Consider the following 25,641-nt stretch of genomic DNA (forward strand, 5'->3'; position numbering starts at 1 on the left):
TGTGTATGATCCCTTAAATCTTGCATCACATATCTTAACTAGAGTTCTCAATTAATTTTATGAAGCTTATTTTTGAACTTTTTTTAAATTGGAGTACATGAGACATACTATTAAATGACCCTTTGTGATTAAATGCATCTTTAATGTACCCTAAGAGTTAATTGATAAATTACTTACATGAGTTTAGGTTTTGAATTTTTTTCTCAAATTTGTAACTGTTATTTATTTCTATAAATCATATTATTCAGATGTTGAATCTTTTTATTAGTTCTGTGCTAATATAATTTTCCTCTTGTTTTTCACTGTGTCTATAGTTAGGCTCCCCCACTGAGGCTTCTGGTGAGTTATTTTATGCTTTTAGTATATGACCAAGGCCATGAATCAACTATGTTATGTCAATGTGTAGTCAAGGTTAGAAACACTTTGATTCAGTGTATGTACTCAAGGTCATAAACATCTGCTTATGAACATGAACCCACTTATTTAATCCATGCACTGTGTGTTCTTTGTTTTGGCCTGTATATTAAAAAATGCTTATGGAAATATCTGAGGGTGGGGCTGGCTAGGAGATATTGCTGCCACCTCCAAATAAAGGATGACCAGATGACCAATATTTCCATGTGCCTCCATTTTCTTTCAACTGCTGACTCCCCAAACTTTGCTTTTCAGGCCTGAGTTCTTTCCCTCATTGTTACAGTTGGCATAGTTGGTCATATTCTACATAAGTGAGAGGTGCATCAAACACAGTGGACTGGCTGTGACCCACAACTAACATGAGGCACTTGGTTGCCACAGTCCTATTGACATAGGCTCCTGTGGAAAGTTGTGAGTATAGAGGCTTTGCAAACAGTGAGTTCCCACTTAAACAATAGTGCTGACTGGAAAGCAGTGGAACAAGTGGGGTGGATTTTTTCACTAATTTGAAAGCTAAATGGACCAGTCTCTGTGGTACTCCACGCACCTCTGCACCCTCCAAAAGAAGCAAGAAACCTTGGAGCAGTATATTTCACTTTGGAAGCTGAGGTATCTGAAGCAGGCTGGTCCACAATCTCCAGGGTATGATGAAATCTGAAGAAGAGCCTGTGGAGGAGCCCCCACTGTGAGCCCACCTCATGGTGCATCAGAAGATGAAATATTAGCAGCCCCAGGGCCTTGGAGATCAGGCAGTAGGGTAGCTGAATGTTATAGAGTATACTACATACTGCCATACACCCAGGCAGAATTAGGGGACTTGGGTGAGCAATTTCACCAGCTTCCTGGGGAGCCCTTAGCTGCATGGGTCTTTCAACTGTAGGATGTAGGGGTGGACAGCATTATTTCCTCTCCTGAGATGGGGTGTCTGACATCTATCACCAGCCACCCCTTGCTGAGACAGTGATTATAGAACAATTGCATGCATGAAAACAATAATCACTTTCTATAAATTGGGTTTCTGGGCAGCGAACCAATGCTGGTGATCTGCCAGAAACTGTGAATAAATGGCAATCCTATGCTGATTTGGTTTAGATTCTACAAGAGTTTGGCATGCATCATGCAACATTTAATTTGAAGACACAGGGGTCAGATGATGAAAGATTTACTAGTGGCACAAGAGACCTGGTTTTTCAGCATGCCCCACCCATCACTTTTGGATGCTTGATGGCTGTTTTAGCCCCATATGTTGGGTGCTGCATTAATGAAGTTACTACCATAATGGCTAGCCCAGGAGAATAAAAGAGCAAATGGCAGTCAAAAAATGTACACAGAGCAACAGAAGCCTAGAAACTAGAAACAAAGGAAGAAGTGTCACATTAGAATCACTCTTATGGGGAATGGGATTGTAGGTCAGTGGTAGAACACATGCCTAGCATGTGTGAGGCATGAGTTTCGATTCTCAGCACCACATATAAATAAATAAAGGTCCATCGACAACTAAAAAATAAAATAAAATAAAAAAAGAATCATTCATATGTAGATGTGGGCTGATCTGGCAACAGGGGTATATAAAGAGAAGGTAGACCTCTCCAGCCTGATATAGCCCTTCTTGAGTTGTGGAAGCAGCTGTGCCCACAACAATACCTGAAAATAGACAGAGATAAACAGGCACGCTGGGAAGCCTGACCTGTGCAATTGAAAGACTATTTGAATTCTTCTAGGGAGTGTGAAGGGACTTTGTTCCAGTATGTCTAGGAAACTGGCTAAGGTGTCCCACCTTGCAGGGATAGGTGGAGACTGAAGACCACATGTGGAGCTTGCTCTCCAAGGGTCCCTGAACAATATGCAGAGGATATTGGTGGATACTGGAGCTGAATGTAACTTGGTGTTTGGCAAATCAGATGAATTCCCAGGTCCATATGCTAATATTAATATCTGGATATTCATGTAATCCAGAAGGGTATTAGGTGGGTCCTATGGCAATGGCATGAGCCTATTAAGACCAGCAGGTTTCTGGTCAGTTATGAAAGAATGTAGAGGCTCACTATACCTTGTTAGAGAAACAGCTTGCATATGTGTATGTAGCCATGGTGGTCTTAGAGGCCATCAGGTGCTGCTGAAGTTTTGGTGCATATCAAGTATCATATGGTAAGATGGGTGCAGAATTGGGCAATTATCCTGAGGACAGGTATAACCAAGACACCTATCCTAGCAAAATAAAGGGTGTATTGGAAACAAAGGAGTGCTTTTTCTACTAATACCCTGTCTCATAAACTTCAACAGATTCTAGGCCTGGTGCAATATGCACCTGAGGAAACACCACATTGTGCTAATACATGTGAATCAATAGAGCCATTGTCTTTTAAGGATAAAACAGTTGGATGGAAGTGCTTGGTAAACTGATGGACCCAGTAGAGTGCTTGGGCCACTAGACTTCTTTAATGGGGCCAAGCAGCCAGTGGGTTGAGTTACATGCCATATGGATGGTGGCAATGCATGAACCAGGACCCCTGATTATCTGTACAGAAAACTGAGCTGTTTTTAAGGGGTTAATTTTGTGGATTACTACATGGAAAGTAGACAACTGGATGGTGGGGCATCAACCTTTGTAGTTTTAAGCTATGTGGCAGGACCTTCGAGCCATAGGCCATTAAATGGAAATAACTATAATACATGTTACTGGCCATGGTCCCCTGATTAGCTTAAGGAATTATGAAGAGATGCTTTGGCTAGGGTATGGTGATTAGAGGAGGTGTCTCCTACCAAGCTGTAAGTTTGGTTGTACCACTGCTTACAACATGCAGGTAGGAAAACTATGTGGAATGTAATTAAACAGTGGCACCTGCCTTTAACATGGAAAACACTGGTAGAGGCTTACAATGCATGCATGGTTTGTACTGAGGAATATTCACACCCCAACACTTTGGAGTCATAAATAGCCAAACAATACATGGAAAAAATCCCTTTGACCTGATGTCAGGTTGATGACGTTGGACCTTTACCAAAGTCAAAATGGACCATGTTTGTCACGATGACAATGAATACAGCTTCAGACTTGTTGTTTGTCTAGCCCAAAGATCAAACAAACCAGCTTATTATGATTTGTATAACAATATTGATAGCCTTGTACAGCCAGCCCATTACAGTAGATAATGATCAAGGTACTCATTTTACAGGTCAGGATTTATATTGATGGGCAACTCAATTACAGGTTCAATGGAAGCTGCATGTATCCTATTGACTACAGGCTTCAAGCAGATTAAAATATATAGTGACCTGCTCAAGGAGGGATTTAGGACTGCAGTCAACCCATCTTCTATGAAAGGGTGGGCACAGTGTCTGTGGGCAGTTGTGAAAGCTCTAAATTAGCATCAACAGTGAGGGGGACCAGGTCCTGTAGAGGCTTTGCTGCACTGCACAACAATACCAATATAAATCCAGGTGACAACAGAGGATGTTGTATTTAAGGCTGGGTTTGGAGAGCAAGAGAATATTTTTTTTTGCCTGCTCCCACTGTATTGAATACTGAGCAAACTATAGAGTGGACATGCCATGGATGATAATGGTTCTCCACCTTGGTTGGGTAGCCCCAGGGAAAAGGTTTAGAGTGTGATTTTCTTGTGATGTCTTGGGAAAATAGTGAAACTCCCCACTCCCATACATGTGACTTTGCCAAGTCCTGTAGATGGGACAAAGATTTTAAAGAACACATTTGTTATCAACTTTAGTTATTAACTTTTGTGAGTCCCCCTATGTTGGTACACACTGAGTCTGCTGAAGTTGAGAATCAAACTGTATGAGTGTGGTATCACCGCCCAGGGAAGTCACCAGAGGCAGCCACTGTGCTTTCTCAGGATTTAAAGTTGGCATGCATTCTCCTGAATGGACATAATTTTTCTGTGCTAGTGTCTGTACCTGCTTTGTCCTTTTGTCCATAGGTGTGTCCTCACTCTCACCATTGTGGACTGGGCATGCCAGAGTAGTAAACACTTCTACCTGATGAATATGCACAGAATTGCCTATGTTCTGCTGCTGAACTTCCCAGGAAAATTTAAACTATGTACCTGGACAATTGGACATGGCCTGGAAACACTTTTGGTGCTACATCAATGTGGGATGAAACTAAGGCAACCATTGTGACTATGGTTCATGCATGATTTAATGTCTCTTTTTCATGGATGGGGTACTCTATTTTGAATGCAATGATCTGACTCTTAGCTACACACATAGAGCTAGAGTTCGGGTAGTCATATGTTTGGAGAAAATGGAAGGTACAGAACCTGTGGGTTGGGTCCCTAGAGGTTCGGTAAGATTATCCAACCAGCTGTGAATAGAAAAAGTACGACTGTCATTCCAGTGCCCCATGGAACCCTGAGGGTTTCTGGCACTCACAGATGCTGTACCTCTTTGGAACTGAACAGAGCATTGAACTTGGGGTCGCCCCTATGTCCCAGCAACAATATGCCAAACACTGCTTTAGAGACCTGCTAATCAGGAAACTGTGAAAGCCTATTGCAAAGTGTGCTGGACACCTTTGTGGTATTATGCTCCTGTTTTGTTTTGGTTTTTTTTTTTTTTTCCACAAGGGGCGTCCCTAGTTACTGAAGTGCAGAAAACTGCCTTGGTTGAGCATAAAGCCCAAAATTTAAATCATATAAAGCAGACTCCATCTCTGGTACATGAAAAGATTTATAAAATATATAAAGTCATGTTGCAAAATTGCATATCATTTGTTTATTTGACAGCAGCACAGGGAGGGGTATATATGATTCTTGATACCACATGTTCTATATACATTCAGGATCACCAGAGAATATTAGTATGCTTTTAGCATATATGACTTTTGAAGCAACAGCCATATAGCAACTGACTGATGATCTTTTGCAGGAATGGTGAGCTGAATTAGGCACCACCTGGAGGTGGCTTCTGGTAATACTAGGTAATGGTGCTTGTTTCCTGGTTGTGTGTTGCTCCTGCTTATATTATTTTGTGATATATAGACACAGGGCTCTGCCTCCCTCACTAAAGGATCATTGTAAAATACTTCAGATACATAGATTGTATGGGGAGAAATCATAACACCATAGATAATTGGGGCAGATATAAAATGGCTATAGATAGGTTTCCCTTGCTGAGGATTCTGGTCAGCTATGTTGTGTTTTTAGTATGCAACCAAGGCCATGAATCAGATATGTTATGGTCACTGTGCAGTCAAGGTCTGAAACACTGATTCAATTCACATGCTCAAGGTCATAAACATTTGTTTGTGAGCATGTGCCCACTTATGTAACCTATTGGCAGTGTGCCTCCTTCGTTTATAACAAAAACCTGTGGAAATGGTTTGGGGCTATTGCTGACTCCAAATAAAGGTTGTCCAATATTTTCATCATGCCTCTCAACCTCTTTCAAACCACTTTCAACTGCTAGATCCCCAACCCTTGTTTTTTGGGCCTAAGCCTTACCCTCAGTATGATACACTCTAATATTAAAGTTTTCATTTTTGTTTATAGGAGATTTTCTCAATTTCATACTGTGATTATATTGAGTGTCTCATTCCATTTTTATATTCTTATATTTAATATGTGGACTTTTTAAACTTTTCATTATATCATTTTCTGCTTTTTTGCTTATATTATTTATTTATTTTTTGTATTTAGTGCTGTTAACAAAAATTTATTAGCATTTAATTTACCCTGGGCATTTTTTCTCTCCAGATTAATTTCTGTTGTTGATTCGTTTAGATCATGCTATTTCATATTAAACACTTGTCTAAAAACACCTGGACACTTGTTTGTGCATAATTAGAAGAGGAAAATAAAAGAAAATTAAACAATATGAAACTGGGGCTTATTAAGTTAAGTGTGCTGTACAAAATATAGTAATTTAGCTGAACAGTTTAGCTGCAGAACCTGTAATGTCATTCATTTTCATTCATATATATATATATATATATATATATATATATATATAGAATGTATTTCATATATGTACATAATGAAAAAGAACGTATATATACATTTACATTTTGATATATGTATATTTGTGTATTTGTACTGGCTAAGTTGTCCAGAGAAGTCTTTTACTAGTCTTCATCATGGAGATCATTATGCTATCTCCTAAAGTTATGGATGCTAAATAATAAAAAGCTGCTGAAGAATCTCAATATTGAGTACTTAATCTGTCAAGTAAGCCCATTCACAGTATGCTCACACTAAAATAAATTACATGAATTACATTTTTTTTTATTTTCTCCTAGTATATAAAACACCTATATTGCTTTCCTTATAGAACAATCCTGTGTTCTGAAGTGATTGTAAAAAACAAATTATTTATTTGTATGGAGCAGTGGAGGGAATCTATAAATTATCTATTTTTCTCATTGATATTTCAAACCAATTCTTCCAAAGGTGCATTGTATTGATAATTAGTGATATTGTTAGGTATTCTATAATATAATTTTTGTTGTTTCCTAGTTTTTCCTGTCATCAGCTTGAAATTCACTTCCATATTGTTAATTTTCTTAGATTTTGTGCTAGCTTAGTGACTTCTCATCTGCCTAATTTATCTTCCTTTTTTTTTTTGCTGCTACTTCTATTCCATTATTTAGTTTTTATGAGATCATGTCTTAGTCATAACTTGACTATAAGGTAAGTGGTCAATTGGAAAGTAGAATAATTATACTTTTATTCTAAAGCCACCATCATTCACTGAAAATTGAATTATATCATTTTCCCAGAATGTTCTGACATCATGTTCTTAAGAAAAGATACCAGTTCTGGGCTTTCATAAATTATAAGCAACAATAGACTGTCAAACTCAATTCTTTCTCAGCAAAGCCTAAGCTACATTTGAAAAACATACTGTAAACTCATTGAAAAGTGCAAACTCACCTATTTTATTTTTAAATACAAGAAAATTGTTGGGGGAAGAAAGAAAGGAAGGGAGACTAACAGTCTTATTATATGAAAAGTCATTAAAGTCAATTCAAAGGAAGATTCATGAAAGTTGTTTTTATGTTCAATCAATTACAAAATGGAAACATTTTAACATCAAAAGTGTCTTCAAAAGTCAACATATACCAATCTCAGGAGAGAAGCCATGGACTATATTAATAAAAATTGGGACACAAACATGAACTCAAGATTTTCCTTAATGTCTCTTCTACACATGCCTTACAAAAATTCTTTTATCAAATAATTTGGATTTTAAAGTTCCAGACCACTGAATTTGAACTCTTTCTTGGCATTTATAGTAATTAAATCTGAAGAATGTCTGTCTTTTTGTTTGGCAAATGTATATTCTGTACCGTGTAGCATATAATTACTTCTATTTTGTATACTTGTTAAATATCCAAATGTATGCAGAGTATGAAACTTTATATACTTCCAAAAAGCAGAGAGAAGGACTTGTATTTAAGACCCATTCTGCCGCAGTCTGGCTGGGCACAATTCAGGAGCCACTTGTCAAAAGAAACTAACTTTATTTTTAGAACTACAAACGCCAAACAAAACAGCTCCTCAGAAAAAAGCCCTCAGAGCCCAACTGCCACCACCGGCTTCCCACAAGCCTCTCACCCCCACACAACCCTCACCACCTCCCACAATCCTCCTGCTCTTGAGGCCGATTGGCTGGGTCGTGTGGGCGAAGCCAAAGAAGTCCCCTAATGAGCAGCTCCGTGGAGGAGCCAATCAGGTAGATGTTGCTGGGGCCGCTGTGAACCAATCATCAGCTGGCAGTCTGAAGGGCAGGGAAACAGCCCAATGAACATCACCGCAGAGGAGCCAATCAGCTAGATGTTGCTGGGGCTGCTGTGAGCCAATCATCAGCCGGCAGCTGGAAGTTTGCTGGCAGCTGGAAGTTTGCTGGGGCCCCTTTGGCTGTGGCTCTCAACATCATTCAGTTTTTAAAAGCATAACAAAGACTGACATTGCCTAGTATGTAACTTCTGGAGGACTTAAAGTAGGTATGACTAGTTTCCTTTCTCTCCTGCATTTGTATTTTATTCACTTCATTTTTATTTCAAGCCATATTCAATTATAGATTTCACTAATGTAGTAAAATTCTCCAATACTTTGTTTAAATCTGTTGATTTTTCAGAAATAATTTAAGGTAAAAGCCTAGATGATTGAAAGAACGTATCTGAAAATCACTATATAATTGCATAATAAGTAAAGTAGGTTTAGGGAATTTTATTTGAGGTAATAGGCATTAAGGGCCTATTAAGGTGTTCTTTTAGCATCCAGTGGCCTTTGCTTGACCCTAATAATAAAACCCACAATCTAATTCCTGGCATACATTTAAAAATGATAAAAAAACATCTGGAAGTTCGAAGTCATCTGTCAAACTGTGGAAAGAGGTAAAAGTAGGCAATTCCATAGAATCTATTCAAGGAACACCAACTGATATAGGCTTTCTACTTTAATGGAACCACAAGGGTCATTTATTTATTATGGCGTGCAGCAAGCTATCTTGTTAAATGTAGCAATTTCTAAAACATGGAATCACTAGTACCTTTCTTAATTGTGTACTGGGATTCAAATGGCCATAAGAGAAGAAATTTAAATATAGAAGAATTGAGATTATTTGATTAATCTAATCAGACATAAACTTGAAAATTAATAGAAAAAAGGAAATCATAAGTTATTTTAATTACCCTTTGTATTTCCATAAGACAGCTTCCTGACATGAGACAGGGAGATCAGGTTATTGATTTCTGTTACTAGCAAATCTATGAAGGGAGCATGGGGAAATTAGTTTGTTATCATTTAACATCCTGAATACTTGCAAGACTATTTTGGCTTGCACTATGTTATTAAATAACTATATGGATTCAAAAGTATACTTTACATGAAGAAAAAAAATTCCAGTTGATTAGGAAATGTTTATCTGAAGCAGGAAATGTAAAGTATTTTCTTCAATAATACAGATAGTATATTGTTTTTGTCAGCTTTTTCACTGGTGCAACTAAAAGACCAAATCAGAACAATTGTAGAGGAGTAAAGGTTTATTTGAGGGCTCACCACTTTAGAGGTTTAGGCCATAGAAGGCCAGCCCCATTCCTCAGGCTGGAGATGAGGCATAACATCACTGTGGAAGAGTGTGGCAGAGGTATGCAGCTTACATTATGATCAGAAAGCAAAGAGGAAGAGCAACACCACTCACCAGATACAAATATATAACTCATAGTCACCCCCCAGCTACACTTGACCTGCCTCCATTTACCACTCAATTAATCCCATGAGAGATTAATTCACTGACTAGGTTATGGCTATGATACTATCATTTCTCCTCCAAACCTTCTTGCATTGTTTCACATGTGAGTTCTGGGGGACACCATATTTAAAACAACACATTCCATTTAGTAGTTTGTATATTTTACTGGATATACTCACATCTAGCAAATAAGATAATTGCTCAATTTTGTGGAAAATGAGATAGTACAATTTTAATTCAATTCTTATTAAAGTCAGATTAGTTACAGTGGAGGTTTGCAAATAAAACAAAAACAAGCATTTTGGGAAAATATTTCAAAATACTACTATTTATTTATCACTGGTAAGAGGTATTCTTTCATACATCAAACTTATTAAAAACACAATTGCTAAGATTTACCAGCTAGAAAAATGAAAGTCTTTCCTAGAAGTTGTATCTAAAATTTTTGCTAGTGACACAACAAGAAAAATATATTAGTTTCCATTCTGAAAAGGGAACAAGCAATAGAGTAAAAAAATGAAAATGGCCAAGTTATAAAGACCTTAACAGTAACTACTCATAGGAAAATACTATGTGTTTTAAAGCTTTTCTTCAATAATTTAATTTTAGATTAGGAAACATAATACATAGATAAGAAAATTGAGAGAGAAATGTGAAGAAAGATGGTAGAGTAGGACTCTCTGGAGATCATCCCCTTAAAGAAACATTCATTTGAATTAATATTTATGCATTAAAAAACTTCAAGAAAACTAAGGAAAGCTGGTGAAAGATTACAATACCACCTATATACTACTACTACTACTAATAATAATACATGTACAGAATAGGGTACAGCAGATAGTTTCTCATGACTTGAAGATTGTCTTTTCTATAAATGGTGCTGTGAAAATTTACAAATTTATATACACATATAATCCACCTAAATTGAACCAGGAAAATATAGAAACATAAACACACCAATAAAAACTAATGAGATTGAAACAACAATTAAATCATTTCAGCAAAAATAAGGGACCATATGGATTCTTATCCCAGTTCTACCAGACCTTTAAAGAACAAATGCTACTTTTCCTCCAATTGTTCCATAAAATAAAAAGTGAGGGAACACTCCCAAATACATTCTAGGAAACTAGTATCACATGGATACCAAAATGAGAAAAGGCATATCAAGAAAACTGGAAACTAATATGCCTGATGAACACAGATGCAAAAATTCTTACTAAAATATTAGCAATCCACATTCAAAAACACATTAAGAAGATTGCACACATTATTAATTTGAATTCATTTCAGAGATGCAAGTTTGATGTATGCAAATCAATAAATGTAATTCATTACATAAATAGAATTAAGGTCAAAAATCACACTATACTTTCTATAGATGAAGAAAATACTTCAAAAAAATCAAAACCCCATTCATATTAAAATCACTGAAGAAACTAGAAATAGAAGGAACTTACCTTAACATCATAAAGACTACATACAATAAACATAATTACAACATCATAGTGAATGGGGAAAAACTGAAAGTATTCCCTATAAGGGCCAGAATTTCCACTTTCAACACTCTTAGGCATTCTTGAACTGTATCCAGAGCAATTAGGCAAGGCAAGAAAATTAAGCAGATGAAAATAGAAAAAGATGTGAAAATATCTCTGTTTGCTGTTGGAATTATATTATACTTGGAAAATGTAAAATACTCCACCAGAAGATTTCTAGAGCTGATGAACAAATTCAGCAAAGTAGAAGGATACAAGTTCAACATATAAAAGTCATTAGCTTTTGTATACTCCATTAATGAATGCACAGAGAAGGAAAGCAGGAAAACAATTCCATTCACAATAGCCTCAAAAATACTTGGGAATAAATCTAACTAAATAATGAAAGACCTCTACAATAAAAATTACAGAAGACAGATGAAATAAATTTGAAAAGACCTTAGAAGATGGAAAGAACTTCCATTCTCTTGGACAAACAGAATCATGTTTTTCAAAATGGATTTGTTACAAAAAATGTGATATATATTTAATACAATCCCCATCAAAACTCCAAAGACATTTATCAGAGAGCTAGAAAAGACAGTACTAAACTAAAATTCATACAGAAGAATAGGATACAGAGAAATGCCAAAACAATATGAAGAGCAATGTTATAGACATCACAATACCTGATCTTAAAATATACTACAAAGTTTTAGTAACAAATAAATAATGATCTTATCATCAAACAAACATGAGTACCAATTAAACAGAAGTCACAAAAAATATCCACAACATACAGTCATTTGAATTTAGACTGATGTCCCAATTGTATGTTGGAGAAAAGGTAGCCATTGTGACAAATGTTGCTGGGAAAATTGGATATCCATATGCATAAGAATGAAATTAGATGTCTATTTCTCACTCTGCACAAAATTAATTCAAAGCAAATCAAAGATCTAGTAATTAGACCAGAAACACTGCAACTGCTAGAGTAAAACATATGGTCAACACTCTAACATATTAGTGTATGCATAGGCTTCCTTACTAAGACTCCAAAACCTCAAGAAATTGAATAAAGTATCAATTAGTTGGATGATATTAAATCAAAAAGCTCCCCAAAACAAAAAGAAAAAAAATAACTAAAGATATGATTAAGAGTCTGAATAAGGATCACAGAATTGGAGAAAATATTTGCCAACTACTCTGCCAAAAGAGGATTAATCTCCAGAATATATAAAGAACTCAAATTTAACACCATGCCAATAGCTTGGAAGACTAAGGCAGGAGGATCAAAAGCTGAAAGTCAGCCTCAATAATTTAGCAAGACCCAAAGCAACTTAGCAAGACTGTCTCAAAATAAAACATACACACACACACACACACACACACACACACACACACAAAAGGGCGGTTGGGGATGCTGGGGATGTTGCTCAGTGGTTAAGCACCTCTGGATTTAATGTCCAGTGCGAAAACAGAGAAATAAACAATCAACAGTGTGAAGGTCTATGTACAGAATGGGAAACAATACTTGCTTCTATACATCTGATAAGGAGTTAATAACCAAGATAAACAAAGAAGTCAGTCATCTTAATAGCAAGAAAATAAATAACTCTATTAAATATGGGTTCAGGACCTGGATAGACATTTCTCCAAAGAATATATAGAAATAAACAAAAACCATATGAAAAATAGCTCAAATTACTTATTTTCAGGAAAATACAAATCAGAACCACAATGAGATATCTCTTCACTCATGCTACATTGCTTATTAGCAAACACACAAGGATAATTAGAGTTGGAGAGGTTGTGAAAAAAAGGGATGCTGTTATTGGGTTGTAAATCAATACAGCCATCATGAAAAAAGTATGGAGGCCCCTTTAAAAATTAAAAATATAGCTACCATGTAATCTAGTAATCTCAGTACTGAGTATGTGTCCAAAGAAAAGAAAATCAGTATACTGAAGAGATATCTGCACTCTACTATTTATTTCATCATTGTTCACAATAGCCAATATGTGGAATCAACCTAAGTGTCCATTCATATATAAATGCAAAAATGTTGTATGTATAGATAATAAAATGCTATTGAGACATAAAAACAAGGAAATCCTGTCATTTTCAACAACATATATAAACCCTGAGTACATTATGTTAAATGAAATAAACAAACATGATAGGAAAATACCATATGATTTTACTGAAGTAGAATCTAAAAAAGTTAATCTCAGAATTTTAGAGCAGAATGGTGGTTATCAGAGGCTAATGTGATTTGTGGTAGGATAAGTTGAGAAAATATTAGTCAAAGAATACATTATTACAATTAGGAAAAATGATTTCAAGATATCTATTGTACAGCATGGTGACTACAGTTAAGGATAACATAATTATTATTGAAAAGTTCAAAACTTACATACTAGACATTATGTTCTAACCACACATAAAAATGATAACTATGTGAGGTAATGTGTTTTTTAAAAGAAATGATTCAATGATTTTTTTGATATTTATTTTTTTTTCTTTACAGTTGGACACAATACCTTTCTTTTATTTATTTATTTTTCTGTGGTGCTAAGGATTGAGCCCAGGGCCTTGTATGTGCTTGGTGATTGCACTTCCACTGAGCCAGAACCTCAGCCCAAGGTAATGTGTTTTTAAAACAGATACATGTGGGGCTGGGGATGTGGCTCAAGCAGTAATGCACTCGCCTGACATGCACGGGGCGCTGGGTTTGATCCTCAGCACCACATAAAAATAAAATAAAGATGTTTGTTCAATGAAAACTGAAAAATAAATATTAAAAAATTCTCTCTCCTCTCTCTCTCTTTAAAAAAAGCTACATGTAAGAATTACACAGTTTATATATATTTCAAAACATTATATTTTCTACAACAAATAAACACAATTTTATGGGTTAATTTTAAACAATTTAAAAAAATAGAAGCTTGAGCTCTGAATCTACATTGCTAGTGTTTAAATCATGTGTCTTCTATTAATCCAAATTATGTCCTTGTCAAATCAACTTGTGTCTTATTCTCTTCACTTTTCAAAATATTTAGGACATAAATTCATGATGTTATCATGAAGATTAAATAGATTAATGATTAAATAATAGTCTGTAGCCACATATGAAGTATTCCATAAATCTTATTTAACTTGTTCTAAATTAGTTCAGTCTACTCTAAACTATGTTATAAATTATGGATATAGGAATAGTTACTTAATTTTTGATATTGTATATCTGATTGCATGTTTTCTACCCATCCAAGGAAACCTAGTATATTCTCAGTATTTAAGTACCAATTCTCACTATTTAAGAAACACAAGCAAGGCTAGTGATATAGGTCAGTATAGACCATATAACTAGCATGTGAAAGAGCCTTGGTTTGGTTCCCAAAATGAAAGAAAGAAAGAAAGAGACTGGGTGGGGGGAGAGAAAGAAGGAAAGAAAGGTAGGAGGAAACAAATTTCACCCAAGTTTATTTTTTTAATTAGATGGACACAACACTTTTATTTTATTTAATTTATTTTTATATGGTGCTGAGGATCAAACCCAGTTCCTTATACATGTGAGGTGAACACTCTACCACTGAGTCACAACACCAGTCCTTCAACCACTTGTTTATAATATGATTTGCCTAAATGGAATAAATACTGCAGTGACCGTTCAAGGATTTGACAGTCCAAGTAACTAAAATACTATCTAACTGTAAGTGAAAAACCAGTACTGATTTTGAATGCTGAAGAAAATTATAATAGCTTTATGCTCCTAGAGACACTTCATTATATATATTCATAGTTTTCATATGTTGGTCACAGTCTCAGACATTATAATCATAATGACAACAACAATAACAAAAAAAAACGATTAAACATTAAAACACATTTGAAGATACCAATATGCACCTTATAGTTCTGAGTTAAAATTTGAGACAAACACTTTTAAATAAAAACAATCATTCTTAAGATACATGACATAATTCTTTTGGAGTCTAAAGAGAAAAGTGTTTCTAGTCATCTCACTTTATGGTGCATGTGAATTAAAATGAGAAAATAGAAACCAATAATGATTTAGTATTTTGGGTATTGTCACCTAAAAGGCGAAAATATTTTCCCTTCATTATTCATAATATCTGCTGTAGTTCCAAAATATTTATGCTATAAAATTTATTCATTATGCTATAATGCTTTTTCAGGATCTAAGATATATGCTTTCTGACATTCAAAAAAAATACTTGTTTAAAATTAAAAGCAAGTACTTTTGGTTACCTTTCATGTTGTTCAATGAGCTAATAGTTTAAAATTTCCTAAAAATCAGAAAACACTAACATGATATACTGACATATAAAAAGAATTGTTAGTGCTTAAAATGAAACTATATCATCACAGAAAGTCTTTGATTCGCTGCAATATTTTTATGGTTATGAAAAAATATTAATTTGCACATGGAAAAAATAAAAAAATCTTTATCCCATTCAATATGAGATGAAGGTTTACATAAAAAAATATTCCACATTTATTTAAATTGTATTTGAAAATGAATACTTTCGTAGAATACCAATTAAAATAAATCATTAGATTTAATATTTTATAAATAGTAATGAATGCAAAATATATGAGTATTGTTTAATAATTAACCAATACACAGCAAAGTATCCACACAGAACTACAACATTGAAAGATAGCACAAATAAAACTAAAGAGAATATCAACAATTCTACACATGGTTGATTAATTAAAGTAGTTGGATTTACATTATTATAATTTTAGTTTCTTTATATAAGTATTCGAATTATTATCTGAAAATTTCATAATATATCTGATTTGTATTCTGATATGCTTAATTTAATGTGGTATTTTATTGTTTTGTTGTTCCTTTCCATTATAGTATTTTTAGAACAATGTTAAAGTCACTCCTGTTCACTCAGGAAGAATGACCAAATATAGAGTAAGCATTCACTTTACTATCAAAAATTTATTTTGCTTTTTTTATAAGCAAGTTTAAGTTCTAATCCTCTGAGCTGTACAAATTCAGAATAATGAAATCCTAATAAAGCAATAGAAATAGGGGAGATAAAAGAATTTAAACTTGGCTGCTTTTTTGTTGTTGATTTTATGTCTCCTTCTCCTACTTTTTCTCCTTTCTTCTCCTTTGTTTGCTTTTATTTATTTATTTATTTATTGTTTTGATTTGGAAGGTCACAACTTAGCTATGTTTGCTGTTGTTTTTGTGGTTTTGTACTGGAGATTGAACCCAGTGGCACTTAACCATTAAGCCACCTTTCCTTTTTATATTTTTATTTAGAATCCGGGTCTTGCTAAGTAGCTTAGTGCCTCTCTTAAGTTGATGAGGATGGTTTTGAACTTTCAATCCTTCTGCCTTAGCCTCTACAGCTACCAGGAATACAGGCATGTGTCACTGCATTCAGCACAACTGGGCTGTTTATAAAACTCAAGTTTTCTGAAATCTGAATGCAACAAAAGCAAAAACTAAAAATAAAAAAATACATAAAAATTGTTTTGTCGAGTAAATACATTACCTTGTAATCAGTAACTAGTATTTCATGACACACACACACACACATATATATGTGTGTGTGTGTGTGTGTGTGTGTGTGTAGGAAGTATGAGATGAGCTCTTATAATTTAGGCAACTTTACTTTTCTAGTTGTACTTGGAAAAAATAGAAAATTTAAGCATTGAGAAAATTCAGTGGTTTTATCTTCCCACTTGTGTCGTCTAAATATCTCATTTCCATTTGTGGAGAGAAACATGTTAATATTATAATATATTCTTATTTATCTTGGTTTTATCTCACTATATCTACTCTGCTTGAATTCACTGAAAGCAGTTAAAATCATAATCAAATAACTATACAAATAATCTGCCAACGTGTAATAAATATATCAATTACAGTAGAACTTAGAGCAAAACCATTTGTGATAAATTTCTCTAATATATTTCTATAATAACATCTCCAGGATATAAGATTCTTAAAAAGATATAAGATTCTTAAAAAGATATTAAGAAACAATTTTATTTACACTGAAGTAAAAATATGTTGGAACAGTCACACCTGAGTTGTAACTCTCATTTTTAATAGGCTTTTCTCTTTGGCCATAATTATTATTTAAACATGATGTGATAAAATAGCTGTCATTATGAGGGAATATATTTTACAACTCTGTTTTACTTCATGTTTACTCACAATCAGAGAAATAACAAGAAATACTGTACAATATGTGCCAAAAGGATGTTGTTATGAATATGGGAAATTTCTCATAGTTATGTGAAATGTCTGGCATTCTAAATAGAAATAAAATACAGAATATAAAATTGCTTTTGCATATAAATTATTGAAAATAGTGAAAAAAATCCCAGAGCAATGTGTTATTATCACCCAAATTTTGCCTATTATTCCATCATAAAAAAGTTTAGTTATAAGATTATCCTGGATTTATTAAATCGCTTTTCAATTAGGTTAGTGATTATTCAATTTAGAAACTGCATTTTGTCCTTTGATTCCATGATGTTTTCTTGTTTTTGTAGTGATTGGTTTGTTCTGAATATAAACTTATAGTAGAGGAACAAAATAAAGCCAAGTATGATAGTGCTCATATCTCTCAATATAAATTAGGTAATACTTTGATGACAATCATCCCCAAATTGGTACCTTAATAAAAGTTTAATTCTTACCTACTTTATTTTTTTAAAGAGAGAGTGAGAGAAGGAGAGAGAGAGAGAGAGAGAGAGAGAGAGAGAGAGAGAGAGAGAGAGAGAGAGAAAATTTTAATATTTATTTTTTAGTTATCGGCGGACACAACATCTTTGTTTGTATGTGGTGCTGAGGATCGAACCCGGGCCACATGCATGCCAGGCGAGCGCGCTACCGCTTGAGCCATATCCCCAGCCCCCTTACCTACTTTATAAATTTCACCGTCATTCAAGAAACTGGGATAAAGAAAGTTTGATATTTAGCTGCTATCTGCTGTGTTGGAAAAATAAAAAATAAAATAAAATAAAATAAAAAGAAGGCTTTGACCAGAGAATCTAAATTATTGTGTGAAATCTTATCACTGATTTAATCTAGAAATCTCAGACAATATTTTCCTTCTTTTTTCCTCCAGAGCTAGTTGAATGTTAAAAAAATACTGAAAAGTACAGAATTTCTTCTTTTGGGAAGAAAAGGACAATCAGATATAGATAAGTATCTATAAAACTTACTCTATATATGCTTTGATTTTTGTTTTTTAGTTTAGAAAAATATGTTTACTAGATTCACATCAAATTGTGATTTTAGATCTCCAATATTTTGTGAGTGTGTGTGTGCAGTGGAAGAGAAGCAGTAAAGTACAGTTTGAGGATAAATACTTAATTCCAACTAGTTCTAAATATAATACTATTTAAATTATTATCATAGGCAGTTGGGTTTTGGGGGAAATTTATAAAGCAGTATTCCAAAGCTAATTTGAATTCAATTTTATTATTTTCAACAAAATGTCCTAATTTCATTGCCATGTTTTCATTGAATATGTATATTTTATTTTAGGTTTTTGAAATGTGGGATTATAGCCAGGGAATGATGACAGAAAAAATTATAATAATCTCCATTTTAAAGCAATCACTATGTTCTAGGTACTGTGCTAAATACTTCATATATTTTATCTCACTTACATTTTAACCATGCCTCTGAGTTAAGTAATTACCCTCATTTTATAGTTGAGTCAACTAAGTACTAGAGAATGAAATAAATTGTTCAATGTCATATAACTCAAGTGCAATATAACTAGTTAGGTAATATTTTTAAATTCAGGTTTTACTGACTCCCAAAATTCCAATGTCTGGGAACCTAAGTAATATGCCGATTATTTAAATACGCTTTCAATATTTGGAAAAAGTTTACTAATTGATCATTAGACCTCAATTCTCAGCCCTATCCAAGAAGCAAAGTTTTCTTACATATAAAGATTGAGATTGTATTTAATGAGATTTAAATCACATTGTGGGTAATAAACTCACCTTAAAATTTAAAAGTGAGAAAGGCCAGTAGCTCAGTGGTAGTATACCTGCCTATCACATGTAAGATCCTGGTTTCAATCCTTAGAACCACAAACACACACACAGATGGAAAAACAAACAAACACAAAAAGAAAGAAATTAAAAATCACAGCATGGAATGAAATTTACACACTTGTTCTTGAAACAGAAGTAGACAAAAGAAAAAAAATTCTTAAACTATAAAGTGTCATGTTATTTATAATCATAATTTGAAGTATTTTTATAATGCTATATCCTTAAATTTTCTTGAAATGAAAAAGATCTTGCTTATATCTCCAATTTTGTTTCATATCCAATAGGTTAAACTTCCAAATTATTATATTAAAAACACATATAAACTTATCATTTTATCTAGATAAATCACCATTTTTCTTTCTTTAATCCACATTGATATATGTATATGATTTTAAACTGATTTTTTCATATGTCTATTTTTAAATTTTTATAGTGAATTATATTTATGCAAAATTCAGGATGCATTTTGACATAATGATACAAGTATAGAATATAATTTGCTCCAATTGAGTCCCAAATAATTCCCTTTTTTATCCTTTCTCACCTCCTCCTGTTTCCTTTCCTCTAATCTACTGATCGTTCATGTACTCATTTATAGTTTTGCAAAAAATTAGTCCATTATGAACAGATATAAAGTAGAAATTCAGTATAGTATGTCAGATGTGTTCATTGGAATGTTGGGTCAGATTTATTCCACATTCTTGCCTTTGTCCATCCCTACCTGTTCCCCATAATTCCTTCCTCTAACATAATCATTTTTATTTTATTTTCAAGGGGTTCAACCCACATTTTAAAAAATATTTTGGTCTGGCTTCCACACATAAGAGAAAACTTTTCGTGCCTTGACTTTTGGGGTCTGGCTTATTTCAAGTAGCATAATGTTCTTCATTTCCATCCATTGATTGGCAGACACAATCATTTCATTCTTCTTTATGGTTAAGTAAAACTCAATTGTGTATATCTACCATGTTTTCTTTATCCATTCATCTGTTGACAGGCATCTGAGCTAGTTTTATAGCTTGGTTATTGTGAACTGTGTTGCTATTAGCAATAATGTGGCTGTACCCCTACTGTAGACTGAGGTTTTGGATATATACTAAGGGAAGGGATAGATGAGTTACATCATGGTTCCATTCCTAATTTTTTAGGAATTTCCATACTACTGTCCATAGCAGTTTAACTAGTTTATAGTTCCACAAACAACATAAGAATGTACATTTTCCCCCACATCCTTAGCATCATTTGTTATAATTTGTATTCTTGAAAATTGCCATTCTGACTGGAGTGAAATGAAATAGGTGTGTAGATTGATTTGAATTTTTCTGATTGATAGAGATGTGGAACACTGTTTTCTCCATATATTTACTGGTCATTTGTATTTTTTCTTTTGATCAGTGTGATCAACTGGGTTTCATAGCTGGTATCCTGGTATCCCAAGAAGAGAGGGTGTTTTCTACGTTACCCCTTTTCAAATAAAACCTCCTTTATATGTTTGCCTCCGTATGTTTCTCTAATGTTATACTTCAACATGTGAGGGAGCAGGACTCATCACTGGTTAACAAGTGGTATCATATTCAACTAGAAAAGGAAAGATGTCTTTAAGGGGTAGAGAAAATTTAATGAACAAAGAGAAATAGAAAATGAGAAACACCTAAGTGCAATGTATGAATATTGGTAATGCCCCTAACCCCACCAGAAAAAGAACAAAATGTTGGCAGAGATGATAAAGCAATAAGGTATATGTATTTAATGAGAATATGAATTTGGTGTAGAACATTAGAGAGGAATGACAGAGCTAATATTGTGCCAGAACCTTACTCATAAATACTATAAATTAAATCTTACACCCCTTTATTTTTATTTTTATTTTTAGGTAGATACAATATCTTTATTTTATTTTTATGTGGTGCTGAAGATGGAACCCGGTGTCTCACACGTGCTAGGCAAGCACTCTACCACTTGAACCACAACACCAGCCTTCACACCCCTTTATTTTAAAGACATTCACACCCTACAAAGTTGCTTTTAAGTCACTTTCATGAGAAGTACAACATAGGCAACCTGATGTATCATTGTAATATAGTAAATTCCAAGTAGACTAGGATTTTTGGCATTGTAATATACTTAGTAAGTTCACGTCTCTTCTGAAACACAAGCTATTTATGCCATCATTTATAATCATATGACATGAATATTGTTATTCAAAGCTTGTTATTATGACTGAAGTTAGAGAGTCAAATGGGGACATTTCATTCTTAAATTATCCTCCCCATGGGATATATCTCTTATATAGAGTTTTTTATGTCCTTATGATTCAATTTTAATAGGGCATATGTTTCCATATTGTTTTCCATGTTTAAATGTTTTCCAATTTGTTAGCATATTTTTTTAATAATAAACCCTAATGATCCTTTGCATTTCTGTGAAATTTGTTTTAATGTATCCTTTTAAACATCTAATTTTATTTGGATTATCTTCCCCAATTTTTTGTTAGTCTAATTAACTTTTTAAATTTTACTTTTCTTTTCCAAAAACCAACCCATTTATTATTATTATTATTATTATTATTATTATTATTATTATTATTATGTTTTTAGTCTCTATTTTTTCTGCTCTTATTTGTGTTATTTCTTCCCTTCTCCCAATTTTGAGTTGGTTTTTCCTTGCTACTCTAAGTTCTTATGATGCAGAATTAGATTGTTTATTTTAAATGTTTTTTTTAAATATTGTTTAGTTGTCAATGGACTTTTATTTATTTATATGCTGTGCTAAGAATCGAACCCAGTGCCTCACACATGCTAGGCATGTGCTCTACCACTGGGCCACAACTCCAGCCCCTATTTTAAATCCTTATATTATTTTTGATTTAGGTTCTTATTGCTATAAGCTTCCCTCATGGGCCTGATATTAGGACATCCTGCGTTTTGGTATATTTTGTTTCAATTTTCATGTTTCATGGAAGTTTTTATTTGCCTTATTATTTTTTCAGTTACCCATTGCTTGTTGAGAAGTAGGTTTTTAGTATCTGTATATTTGTATAATTTCAATTTTTTTCTGCTCAGCAATAGTTTAATTTCATTGTTATCAGAGAAGATTTAAGTTATTACTTCAGTTTTTCAGAACAGTTAAGGCTTATTTTGTGCCCTAATATGTGGTCTCTTCTACAGAAAGTTCCCTGCCCTGATGGAACAAATGAATGTTTAGTGTATATTGGAAAGTCAAACATAAATGTATTTTTTCTCTATCAATTTAGTGGAGAATATCTCTGTGCTGACAGAATATTTTGTTTTTAATCATATTTCCTCAACATAAATTCAGAAGCATAACAAAATTAGAGTTCAGGACATTGTGATTCTGGACCAAGTATTGACAAATATAACCCAATTACATTATTACAAATCTCAGGAATGGACCCATACATAATATTCAGATGATTATCAAGGGCAACACTAATTAATTAAATTCAATGGGAAAAATGTTCTTTCAATAAATGGTCCAAGAACTACTACTAATGTGTATGCAACAGTGGTTCCTAACTCATATCATCAATAGCATCAATAAATTTCTAGAATTTGTTTATTTGAAAATAACTTTTTGCTTTCATTAATTTTGTATTGTTTTTCCCAACTCATCTCTCTCTCTCTCTCTCTCTCTCTCTCGGTACTAGGTATTAAACTCAAGGGCACTCAACCACTTAGCCACATCTCCAACCCTATTTTTATATTTTATATAGAGGCAGGGTAGAACTGAGTTGCTTCGCACTTTGCTTTTACTATTTTGCTGAGCTGGCTTTGAACTAGCAATCCTCCTACCTCAGCCTCCTGAGCTACTGGGATTACATGTCTGTACCATTGTGCCCACTATAATCTTTCTTATAACTGCTTTTACTGTGCTTCATAATCTCAAATATTCTGCTTCCATTTCATTTGTGTCAAGGTATTATTTCTGTTTGTTACTTTTTTTCCCTATTATTTATTTATTTATTTGTTTGTTTGTTTGCTTGTTGAAATACTAGTAAAAACAACTCTACCATCAATCATTTGACAAAATGGATAAATAAACAATATTATTTGACCTTAATATTTAATAAAATACTAATATATGTTACAATATGTGTGTTAGTCAGCTTTGCATCTCTGTGACCGAAAGATACAACATGAATAGTTTAGAGGAGGAAATTGTTTTTTGTTTTGTTTTGTTTTGTTTTTTCTTTGGTTTCTTTTCTTTCTATTTTCAGAGGATCAGCCTAAGGCTGACTCCATAGCTCTCAGCTGAAGTGATGGAGAACATCATGGCAGAAGGGCATGGTAAATGGAAGCTGCTTGGAACATGAAACCCAAGAAAGAGGCCATGATAAGGACAAAATAAGCCTCGAAATCATGGCTCCAGTGACCTATTTCTTCCATTTACACCTACCTTCCTATGTTTATCAACCAGTCTATCCATTCAAGTGGATTAGGTTACAGCTTGTATAATCTAATCATTCCTCCTCTCTACAATCTTGCATTGTCTCATAAATGTCCTTGTGGAGAACAAACCATATATAAATCATAACAGAATCCAGACAAGCTTCTGACTGTTAGTTCCTGTAAATATTTAAATGCAAGTTACTCATATTCAATATATATTGGCATAGAATAAACTTTTTCTATTCCAAAAGGGAGAATCATGATCATAGAAAGAAGTGATGAATCTAAAGTAAGACTAAAATCCATCTTGGAAAGCAAATCCTATAGCTCCATATACAACATCTGGGATTCATGGCATCATGGGGATCTCCCCAAAAGGGCTTGTAAAGCTCTGATCCTATGGCCTTGTCACTTGCAGACCATGTGGCCTCTTTCTTGACTTGTTTTGGTTCAATTCCTGCAACTTTCCTCAGCAGACATCTGACATTACTGATGTCTCTTAATCTTGTGTTCTCTAATGCAGTATCATTTTACTTCTCTCATTTTCACATATTGCTATCTTAAGAGCTCTCTCCAAGATTTCCAACCCATGCTTTATTTTGCATGGGGTAATAGAACTTCCTTTGAAATATCAGTGGAAGGTGCCATGATATCCTGTCTTCAGTATCCTACATTTAGGCAAAACTAGCACCACCATCTCAGACAGTAGCCTGGCCTCCTGAAACCATGGCTACTGTGGTGTCTGAGTGACTAAGTAGTTGAGTATGGTGAAACAACTTCCTAGGTTCCATGTAGAAGCAAGGTATCCCCCTCCCACATGGTTTCTTACCAAATAAACTTTTGCTTTTACACCTTTGAGCCTCTGATGGATGTAGTTTTACCAATTTCTGAGACACCCTCAAGTATTTTCTTGATATAAAGAATTTAGCATCTATTTTGTGGCTATAATTTTGTCTACATCCTCAAATTACTTGACCTCATTTTTACACATACACTATTCTGGAAGGAATAAATTTTTACAAATGTACAAATTTCTCTCTCTCTCTCTCTCTCTCTCTCTCTCTCTCTCTCTCTCTCTCTCTCTCTCTCTCTCGCTGTGGCTTCAGCCTTTATTTCCATGTTCCAAGTATCAGAAAGAAAGAAAAGACAAGGTCAACATTGCTGTGCTCAAGAGCATAGGAATTCTGCATGTTAAAGAGAAATATAGTTACTGGTTTGCGCACCCTACTTTTAATATTTCTGAGATTCTAATTTGTTATATTTGACAGCAGAATCCATTTCAATTCATATTTCATATGTAGAACACAATTTTTCATGTCTCTTGTTTGTATACAAAGTAGAGTTACAACATCCGTGTCTTCATACATATACTTAGGTGTCCATGTCATTCAACCATCTTTCCTACTCCCATGCCCCCTCCCTTCCCCTCCATCCCCTTTGCTCAGTTCCCTCCCTTCCCCTCCATCCCCTTTGCTCAGTTTATACCTAAATGAATTAAAAACAGCATACTACAGGGATGCAGCCACATCAATGCTTATAGCAACACAATTCACAGTAGTAAAACTGTGGAATCAACTTAGATGCCTTTCAGTACATGAATGTATAAAGAAACTGTGGTATATATACACGATGGAATATTATTCAGCATTAAAGGAGAATAAAATCATGTTCTTTGCAAGTAAATGGATGGAGTTGGAGAATATTATGCTAAGTGAAGTAAGCCAATCCTCCCAAAAAACAAATGGTGAATGTTTTCTCTGATATGAGAATGCTGATCCCTCTCCTTTTTGTTCCTGATTATCACAATAAACTTGCTAAAAATGCCAGAAATACCAATGCCACCACTGGAACATTGTTCTGCCCTAAAATTTTCTCTGCCAGATTTATCATTCCATCACCTTTAAATTCAGTCTCACGGAAAGTCTCAGGATATTAGGACAAAATGTAGACAATTTCTTTGCCCGAATGTAAAATGAATGTCCTTTATTCCAGTTTTCAATAGAATCCTCCCTTCCCCTCTGGAACTTCACAAGCTCAGTGTTTTCTCTCTG

The sequence above is a fragment of the Spermophilus citellus genome (assembly GCF_964194105.1).
Source record: "Spermophilus citellus genome assembly, chromosome: X".
Classification (NCBI taxonomy): domain Eukaryota; kingdom Metazoa; phylum Chordata; class Mammalia; order Rodentia; family Sciuridae; genus Spermophilus; species Spermophilus citellus.